The 9,027-nt window shown below is 44.0% G+C and overlaps 1 pseudogene; it reads right to left on the bottom strand.

Annotated features, from left to right (window-relative positions):
- Positions 1 to 2,007: 2,007 nt before the first annotated feature.
- On the bottom strand, positions 2,008 to 5,860 carry LOC124974072 (tyrosine-protein phosphatase non-receptor type 21-like; annotated as a pseudogene).
- Positions 5,861 to 9,027: the final 3,167 nt, after the last annotated feature.

The following is a 9,027-nucleotide window of genomic DNA, read 5'->3' as shown; positions in this document are numbered from 1 at the left end:
TTATAACACTTTAAAACGTCTCAATAAAAATTGTATGGTATATATAGGTGGGAGTTAACTCTTCTCTCCTCTCAAGAGGAGGGAGTAATAGAATCACTCAAATCAAGAGTTTAGATTCTAAAGATGGTTACTGAGAAATTTGAAAATATTTTTAGAACTTCTGGAAATATTTTTCATTGATAAAATGAACTGGGATCAAAAAATGTGACTGACTCCATAGACAACTCTGGCGTTTCAAATAAAGTACATGATCCAGCAAACCCAGCAGCCTGACTGCCTGGAAACATGTTCTCTGGTCCTCTGGAAGGTTATCTGATTCTGATGTTAGAATATTGTTTTCCCTGCTACAAGCTTGAATCCTTCCTGTGGGGTGCTTGTAAGAAATGCCCAATACAACAAGTTGAGGACTTCACGGAATTCATAGACATGTGGCTTGATACTAGACCCACATAAGTATGTGTATGCTTTGACTAATCAACAGGTACAATTATGTACTCTGAGATTTGCTTTCTTTTTTTTATCATATATTATTCTTTAATTAGATCTTTGTTTTAAAATATGTTATCAATGGGACACTTCAAAAATGTAAGCCTGATAGAAAAGCATTTTTAAAAAATGTACCATTTGAAGGAAAAAAATTTGTCATCTTTTAATGAAGATGGGAGATGGGACATAATCATCTGGGGAGCTCTTTCTGAATATTTTCACTTCAGTCTATTATTCTTTAACCATAACTTTTAAAACAATTTGAGATTTAAAAAATTGATCTCTCATTCCTAAGAAAGAAGCATGTCCACTTTCAATATCCACTGTCTGCAGTACCTTCTGAATGCCTCCCATAGGTAGCTGGTTTCTGGATCAATCGGTTAGACTGGTGCACACTCTTGTGGGAAGTCCTGTCTCATGACTGATGACACACAGCATTTACAACAGTAAGTTGAACACTTCAGGAGGGAGTTGAGACTCAGAACAATGCCCAGAATATTGTAATTTGGGGAAATAACCCTAGATCTGACATTTTGGGTCTCTCCACAGTGAGGAATCAGCCTCAGGGAAAAGGAGATGGCTCTTCAGCTAATTGTACCGATTTGCCCTCACCTACTCAACAGCAGCTGAGTGAGGTCACTTCAGCCAGGGCCAAGGTCAGTGTTCTCCCTTTCAGCTCAGCTGGCTGTCCAGTGGGAGGTGTCTACATGGGAAGGGTGGAGGCACTAAGTACCTAACACCGACCACAGGGCTGAAGTTAGGGGATTAGGGAGCTACAATTCAAGTACCTTCTGAACACCACAGCAATTTCTGGTGGCCCTCAAGTTTGGGCTGGGGTTTTGGAAGAAAAGGTAAAACTATTAATAATAATTCCTACTTTGAACCAAAAGAAAGCCTCTTGAAGCCCTCTTTTAATGAAATATAAATCTGAATTATTTGTGGGGAAAAAAATACAGGTTTAGGTGGAAGAACTCCAAGGAAACAGTAAGTCATTGACAGCAACAGGCCTTGACTTCACTGGGAACAGGACGGGATGGGTGTCCACCTTCACCAGTTCCTACGCTAAACCCTGGCATCTTGGTCTGAGTATAGATAATACTGTATTTTGTACCATCACATGCCACTTACTCTTGTCCAGGTCAGCCTACATACTCTTAATCCTTCTCTTAGAAACACTTTTGAGAAACAACACCCATTGTTCTCTTACATTCAAAATAATATGCCTTCATTCCCAACTCTCCTTTATATTAACTGACTCACTGCAGTGTCTTCATGAGTTGAGCTCATTTGGAAAATATAGAAGGTACAATTATATAGAACTTTTATGATAAAAAAAAAACTTTTTGAATATAAAAATGCTTTCTATGTTTCAAAATAACACTTAGATTTTACTTTGAGTTTGGGCTTAGTGACTAACCCATTAAGTACCCAAGGTTTTGTTGTTGTTGTTGTTTTAAATAACAAAGGTAGTAACATGGTTTAAATACAAAGTTATACAAGAACCACTCAAGTCTATGGATCATCCCCACAGAAAGTTCAGTTTCTTGCTAAGAAAACCCCTAAATATTTCAGTCATTACATAAAATTCCATTATCAAAAACTAGTTTAAGATAGAAATCTACAAGATAGAAATCTATGCGTCTTAATGATTGCCAGAATTGCCCAGCATAGCTTCAGTAAAATAGAGAATTGTCTAAAAAATACAATCTCCAAAATGTGTGCAAGTACTGCAAACTGGACAGACCAGGGCTGGGCAACGCCCTCACACCCAGTCCTCGTTCTTCCGCACCTTCCCCAGGTCCCAAGCCCCAGCGACGGCCTCGTGCTCTGTGGTTTTCCTTCCGCATGCCACTATTCACACTGCACCGCGTGTTGTGATGGATCTCGGTGCAGGTGGGTGTCCAGGAGAAAGTAGGAGTTAGGCAAGCACTTTGTTTTAGCTGTAAACGCTTCACGTGATGGGTCCCCATAAGAAGGCCTGGGAGCTTATATGAGCCTGGAGCTTTTCAGGAACTGAATAAGAACTCGGTACACAAAGGTGTACTGGCAGAGGGTCTGCACCAGCATCATCCGCTGTTGCCTCAGCATGTCCAGCACTCTCGGGATGTCCAGCACCTCATTGTGTTCCAGACAAGCAATCATGATCTCTGACAAAATGACGACACCAGTTCTTCCTACGCCAGCACTGCAGTGGACCAGCAGTGGAGGGTTGGGGCTTTTTGGTTCACTTGTACTATTTGTATGACGTCGAACAGATTGGATCTCTTCAAGGTATGATAAAAATCCCTTGAGGTCTTCAGGACAGCCATGCTCAGTCCAGTCTGTGTACTGGAGATGCCAAACCGTCCTCTCCTGCCCCGTGAGAAGGTGCTTCATCTTCAAGCCTGTGGTGGTATAGCAGCCAGAGTCTGTGCGGAACCGGGTTGTGATCTTAAACCTTCCATAGGTGACAGTGTTGTGCCTGGAACCAAGTCGTGGCCAATATCTAAAGCTCTTCTCCCTTCCACCTTCCTCTTCTGCTGTCACCATTGCTATAATTGCAATTCCCTGTTCCCATACCATCTGCCAAAAATCCTGACAGGTATTCTGTAACGGTCCCTGTGTGGCAATATAATCCCATTCAATTCCACTGACAGAGACCTTGATATGTGATGCATTGATGTAACCAGTGTTGTTCTCCTTGGTAGGGACGAGCTCCACTCTTGCATCTTCATAGGGAAGGACATCCTGGAATCGATTTCTTTATGCATTTTCAGGGAGTCAGGCTATTGAGCACTCTCCATCAACTAGCTGCTTTTTAAGAATTCTTTCATATTCTGTGAATACCATTCCCTGTTCCAACCGCTGTTCCAGAATTTTACACCTTTCATCATTTGAGGCAGTCGAGACAAGGAGAGTCCATTGAGGGCAGTCAATTTAAGGGGACCAATTTTTTTTGCATCTACTCCAGTCTTTTTCATTCCCCCCAGGGGCGGGAGCCCTTGCACCGCGTTCTTCTTCCCAGAGAGCAGATCTGACACCGGCCTCTTCTTCAGGGAGTCCCTCCTGGCGTGGTACCGCCCGGACGTGGTCAGGTCGGACTCGGACATGGAGGGCGTCAGCAACCCGTCCCGTCGGGGCCGCCGGGCTTCCGCGGTCGCGTGGACGGGGCCGCCTTCCCTCGCCCTCTGCTCTGCCTCTGCCCCGTGGGGCTTGGGCTCTAAGATGTGCAGGGGTAGGGGCAGCCGGGCGGCGGCTCGTGGGCAAAGGCCGCGGGCTGCCCGGGCTCGCGCCGCGCCGGGAGGGCCCGCGCGCCGTCCTCCTCGGGCTCCTCCTCAGGCTCCTCCTCCTCCTCGCTGCTGTGTATCAGCATGGTGGCGTCCGAGAGAGACTTCTTGTGGCCACACCTCACGCCTTCCTGCTCCTCGGGCTCCTCGGGCTTGGTCCGCTCGGCGAGGACGCCGCCCTGGGCCTGCGGGCGCGGCGCCACGTTGGCTGCCGAGGTCAACAGGGTCCGCTCCTTGAGCCGCAGGCCTTCGAGGCCGTGCATGAGCCCCGCGATCTCGATGCTGTTCCTCTTCTGCAGCTGCGGGTGCCGGGCGGCCGTCAGGGGCTCGCTGACCTCCTGCAGGGAATGGGCCACGGGCAAGCTGTCCTCCTGGAACGTCTGCACCGAGTGGTGGACGCGCCTGGTGATGAGGTCCGGGTTGCTCCTGCTTATGTAGAGATGGCGCGACAGGTCCGGGGTGCTGTTGGCGGGCCTCGGTACGGGTAGGGCGGGGGCGGGCGGTACACTGGGTTTTCCTGATGTTGGGAGCCGGGTACTCCTGCGCCTGGAGCTGCACGTTGGTCAGCTCCCGCACGCTGACAGCGCCCACCCCCGGCCGCCTCTCGGCAGGGTAGGGGTAGGGAGACTGGCTGTGGAAACTGTAGTTAAAGTTGAACGGGTAGTGGGCCGACTGCGGAGAAGCGAAGTGCGCGTGCTCCCGAATTTCGGGCTGGCTGTAGACCAGGGCATCTGGCCTGCTGTATGCATAGGAATTGCCAATGTTGAGGTTTCTCAGAGTGGCTCTGCCTGTCGGCATGCACCAGGCCTCTGTTGAGCTGCTTCTTCACAGTCTCGTAGTCTGGGGTGGAGCGAAAGGACGGGGGTATCACGGCACTGTGCCGATAAGTGGGGATGTAGTTGGGTCTCATGACGTCGCTTCCAGTAATACTTGGGTTGGAGGACATAGGGGAGGGCTGCAAGTATGCCTGAGGGTTATTTAAGGAATTGGTGCTATGTGCGCTGTAGACACTACCATTACGGATTCGGCCATTGAGGTCCATTTGAGCTCTATCCAAACTTGTCTGGGAGTGACAATAGTATCCATTCTGGTTGGGCACAAAGAGGCTATCTTGGGAAGAAGCATATGGCTCTGTATAATGTCCATTATAATGCAGCTGGGGCGGGGGAGGCATCACATAGGGCTGGGGTTTAGGCAGAGACAACCTTGAAGATGACCTCCTCCTGATTGGGTTCACTGTGATAGTCTGAGTTTGCAGTTTGAAACTGGATGGTCTCCTCTTTATTTGCCAGCTCTAATGCAAAAAAGGACTTGTTGTGGGACATGTTAGCAATATCCTGCCACCTAAATATCACAGGAGGCCTTCCATTTTTGTGTTTCACAAAGATACCTTCAAGACATGCTCCAATGGCTATGTCACTCCCTTGGCTGTCCTTGGCAGGGTAGCTCTCTTCTCCATAGTCATCCATCCTCTCCACCTCCTGCATGTAGAGCATTTCAGCATCAGGAGCTGTGAGCCCTCTGTATTTTTGATGTAGTAAGGCCACTTTTTGGGTTGCTTCTTCCAATACTTTTTCATCTTGTAACCATCCCACAGGAAACAAGGCAAATTTCTGAAGAAAGTCTTGGGATTCATACTGATCAAAATCACCAAAATCAGCTTGAACGGCTAAACCTGCTAGCTGAATTGCTTGTTCCAATGTACAAGGAATGTTTCCTTCCAAGATATCTTTCTTCAGCTGCAAGTAATACTGATACCTGGTAATCTCCTGCTGTAGCTGTAAAACTGAAGGCACGTAAAACACCACTCCAAAATAGACGGTAGGTTCCAGCGCATATTTATCCAGCTGCTTCTTCAGAGATTTTTCCAAATCTACCCATGGGCGCTGATTCTGCTTGTTGTAGTACCAGAGGCTGAAGTAAGTGACCTCCCGCAGCTCCAGGCTCTGGGCCACAGCTTCCAGGCTCTCCTGGCCAGTGCTCTCCACAGACAACGTGAACTCCACAAACTCGTTATTGAGTAGCTGGATCCGCGCAACCAGGCAGCTCTTGCTGGACACCGTTTAGCACCGGGTGCGTTTCAATTTCAATCCAAATGGCAGTGGCATCTTCTCCCTTCAAGAATGGAGGGGCAAGGAAGGAAAAGCACCCCCACCGATCCAGCAGCGATGACTCCGGGAGAAAGTGGCCCTCTTCTGAAGGGATGAACACTGTCCACTTTGCGCCGCTCAATCAGCAGTGGCCGCCACCCTTAAAAAGCAACAGTCTCCAAAGGCCAAGAGAGGGGAGCATCCACGCCAGCGCTGAGGAAACAGGAACCCCAGTTACACCAAACACGGTAACTCTGGACTTGGCGAGATTTGCTTTCATTGCAAGGAAAAAAGGAAAGAAGAAAAATAGAACAAAGAGGGAGGTCACATATCCCAGCACCCACTGATGGTTAAGGTTCACCAATGCCTGGCAATCATGAAATTCAAAGTCAAGACCATTTACAGTTGGTTGAGATGCTAATTTTAAGTGGAAGGAGAAGCAGGAAAATGGGAGCAGAGACAGGAGAGTGCCACAGCATGAACAGAGAGCAAGAAGATGTGGAGAGGGGAGGTGCTCCATGACACTGACTATCCAATGCTTCAGATAAGAAAAGAACAAAAACTCAGAGGACTTTAGTTTACAAATTAGAGAGAACATTCATTACTTTCAAGAAAAAGAATGTTACTAGAATGGTGGAATCTGGTGAATTAAGAATGATTAAAAATTTAGTGTTTCTGTGTGCAAAATACTATGGGTTTTGCAGGGAAGACATAATCTACAGGACAGATTTTCTGAATTTAAACAATGTTTAAGCTGGAGATTCCTTCAACAGCATAAAGAGATGCTATGAAAAATATTGTTCAGGAAGAACAAGACTGTAAAAATTATTTGGTTGCTCATTCAATCCTTTCTTATTTTTCACCTAGATGATTCACCCATCTTTGGGTAACATAATGCCATGCTCTCCCTTCACCTAAGAATTCTTCTCCCATCTTCACTATGCAGCTAATGACACATGTCACCATCAGCTTTAGGGATGGGCCCCGAATGGGTTGGGACAATTAATATAATGTTCTACTGACAATATCAGACTCATTGATGGGGCTGTGCCTCAATCCAGGGCAATAAGAATAAGACTCACAGGTTTTGTTACATACCTAGGGAATAGAAGTTACTTTCTTTTAGCAGTTGATAGGAGGATTTAGGATCCACACCTAAACTATTTTGTTCAGCCTGGAAAACGTGGAATCAAGGAAAAGGGAAAACAGGAATTAAAGAACATCATTTTAGTTGTGAATTAAACCTCGCCTGAAGTTTCCTTTTTAGAGAGTTTCTAAAAGTTTAGGAATATCTTTAAACTTTTCAGGTACATAAATTAATACATTCCCATTATTCTTTAAACCAGTTTGATTTGACTTTTCTTAAACTTGACATTTTAAAAAAAGTCCTGATGGAGAAAATTCTTTATTAGCTTACTGAAAAGGGTAAGTAAGAGATGAAAGGGGCTAAATCTAGAAAAAAATAGATTAATATCAGAAACAAATAGCCCTTGAAAGTATCTTAATTGCCTAGGAATTGGGCTTTTGAATAATCCATTGTTTATCCCTCTGTGCTCTTAATTCTGACTCTTTAGACCTCTGGTGGTCACTGATGTCATACAAGCCTGAATTACAGCTCATTATTTAAAGGTTTCTTTTGCCACTGGATTGTAAATGAGAACTCCTAGGCTTTTCTTGTGGGAAGTCTATTTCTTACTTACACTGATAACCCCATGTGCCCTAGCATAATTCCTGACACTTAGCAATAGTTGTAGCATTATGTTGGCTTCTAACACAGGAAGGATGTGATGAAAGCATCATTTTGACAATATCGCTCTGGCAGCAGTGGTTTGAAAGACAAGGATGGGATAATAATGAATGAGGAGGAAAGCTAACTATGCATTTCAGTGTTTCAGGAGGAAATGAATAAGAGCTCAGAAAAATAAATCAACAAATTGGTAAGATCTAAATCTAGACAGCCACATGAATATGGACATGGTCACACAGATAAGTGTTCTCACAATGTTGCTCTCTCCTGTCCTCTTTTATTCATAGGACATTCTTAAAACCGTTGCTCATGGTGACTCTCAGAGGAAAGCTGACCAGCATTTGGATGCACCTATCAGATCAAACACTGATGAAAGGGCCCTGATGCTTCTTTTTTTCAACTGAGTCAATTGTTCTAAATATAGACTGAATGGTTCCATAGTGCAACAGGAGAGACTAGAAGTGAATTACAGGATTGACAATGTACTCAGGCCACAAGGTAAGCAAATGTGAAATCAAGCATAGTATAGCCTGAAAGAGGGAAATGTTTAAAATATCCTGAATATTTTCCAGTTTTTATTGTAGTTTAAAGTATTGCCTTACTCTTTCTCCCATAGTAACATGATGCTGAGTCTAAAGAGGAATGTAAGGAAGTGGTGGTTTCTAATGCATTTGAATGAGACATAATACCTTCTAGAGCAAACTTCCAAAACAGGTCCAGTATCCATTTTCACAGTTGATTTGAGCTGCAAAATGTCTATAGATTTGATCTTGAAAGCAATATATACCTTACCTATTTCATAAAATAGTCTTTCATTTTCTCATGTCAAGGTAATATTTCTTTTGAAAGCTTAGAAAATACAAAAAAAATGAAATAAGTATGGGATCACTTATGATACAATCTCTTCATATAAATATGGTCAATACCCTTTTAAATATTTTCATTTGAGTATTATTTATTAATATCAACACAAGTGAATGAAATAGTTCATTCACGTCTTTGCTTAGAGAAGTCTTCCTGGACCTCTAAGGTGTAATTTTGTTCCTTCACTGTTCCTACCATTTTCCATTGTACATTGTTCTTTGCTTTGTAAAATTTAGCATGGATTTAAACGGTGACTGTATATTTCTCATGCCTGCATTCCATGAGATCAGGATAATGGTTTTATGCTATCCAGCACACTGATCATGAGGTAAGTACTTGTCATATAGCACACACCGAACATAAACTAGGAGACAGGTGCTGGACAAATAGCACAAACTGTGTTAAATATGCAGCGTTGAACACTTTGAAAGTCTTAAGTATTTTTGATTTGTGATTCTAAATCATAAAATATCTATTTTGGGTATAATGGTTATTTCCTAAATATGATTTTAATGTATACTCTAGAGTTTAATAAAATATAACAAAATATACTTTGGCTACTTTTATAGTTTTT

Source organism: Sciurus carolinensis, unplaced genomic scaffold (assembly GCF_902686445.1).
Source record: "Sciurus carolinensis unplaced genomic scaffold, mSciCar1.2, whole genome shotgun sequence".
NCBI classification, from domain to species: domain Eukaryota; kingdom Metazoa; phylum Chordata; class Mammalia; order Rodentia; family Sciuridae; genus Sciurus; species Sciurus carolinensis.
Note: the sequence above shows the minus strand (reverse complement) of the source record. Positions and strands in the feature narration are given on the sequence as shown.